The following is a 1706-nucleotide window of genomic DNA, read 5'->3' on the forward strand; positions in this document are numbered from 1 at the left end:
GGTTAATTTAAGAGCACTGACTGCTCTTCTGAAGATCCTGAGTTCAATTCCCAGCAACCACATGGTGGGTCACAACCATCTGTAATGGGATTCGATGCCCTCTTCTGGTGTGCCTGAAGACAGCTACAGTGTACTCATATACATAAAATGAATAAATAAATCATTTTTTTAAAAGTAAAAAAAAAATAAGCAAAAGTGTCTTGCTTTGTGAAAGACAAATGGAAATAAAACTAAAGATGAGATATCTAAATGAAATAAACTTAAAAGTATATACAGATCATATAAAAAGGCTCAAATCAAGTAGAGTACACTAGATATGAGAGAAAAAGGGTAGAAGGAAATGGGGGTAACATTATCATTAGACTACTTCCTGCTGATTAGGAATGTCTAGTTCCTTGGGGTAAGTTTGATTGTCACTGTCAGGCTAGTTTCTTTTTTGTTGTTTCTTCTTTGTGCATGACTACTTAACAAACCTCAACCAAATGCAACTACCAAAAACCAACAATCAACCAGCAACCCTCCATGCCTCTTGGGGCCCTAGCATTTATATTCCTCCTGAAAAGTCCCCAGAATCCCAAACACTATACAATGCCAGAAAATATGGGATGCTCCTTGCTAGAGCGTACAATGGACCATACTCTGCTGCTGTGCACAATCTGAAGCAGCCCCATGTCATACACCTGGGATTAAAGGATAACATATTCTTATAATATTTCTGTATCTTTAAAGAAACCAAAATTCTCACTGCAAATGGCACTAAAGTCAGATTCTGAATGTCTCTCCACCAAGTTCCATGTGTTACATGTTGCAGTCCCCTTGGAGATGACAGAGCTTTTAGAAGATCAGTGGCTAGTACTTGGGTTATTGCCATGTCTAGATCTAGGAGATTAAAGGGCATATCTCTTCTTTGCAGAAAAAGAATGTTTGTTTTTTTTTTACTAAAAGTTATTATGAACTAAGTATATTAGTAATGCAGTTCCTCGGGAGAAAGGAAGAACCCAGAGGTATATTTTCCTGAAGATACAAATATATTCAAAGAATAATAATTTACACACAATTAAAATATTTTGATGAACCTTTTATGAAGTGGATATTATAGTACATGGCATGTAGGAGATAGAGTCATGGCAATAGTTGTTATAAAAGGAACCAAATATGTAACAGGAGGTTGTAACAGGTTTTAATTACTTTATATTTTAAAGCATTCATTAATTGTACATAGAAATGGATTACATCGTGATGCTTTCATGGCTGTACATTTTGTGACTGCATCATATTTATCCTCCATTATCTCATTTGTATACCCCTTCTTTTTTACTCTCCTGTTCTTTTCCTCTTTTCAGTAGTTCATGTTTTCCTCTGATATCTTTTTGTCCCTTGATTTTACATGAAAGAAAATGCAATATTTTTTCTGAGACTGACAATATTTTTAAGATGACCTCTGTCACATTTATTCTTCTGTAATATTTTCAGGCCAAATGCTATTTGAAGAATTGTAGTACCTATACATAAGAAGTAATAAACAACAATTTGGAGCTAGTAATCTGGCTAAGTGTGGAAATCTTATAATGATTTTGCAAAGGAAACTGAGTTCAGTTTCCAGCAAGCAATTCAGGTAGCTCACAACTGCATGTAACTCCAGTAGCAGGGGATCCAACATGCTCTGCTTGCAGCTATCAACAGCAGACATTGTATGTGATGCACAT

This window comes from Mus caroli, chromosome 7, assembly GCF_900094665.2.
Source record: "Mus caroli chromosome 7, CAROLI_EIJ_v1.1, whole genome shotgun sequence".
Taxonomy (NCBI): Eukaryota; Metazoa; Chordata; class Mammalia; order Rodentia; family Muridae; genus Mus; species Mus caroli.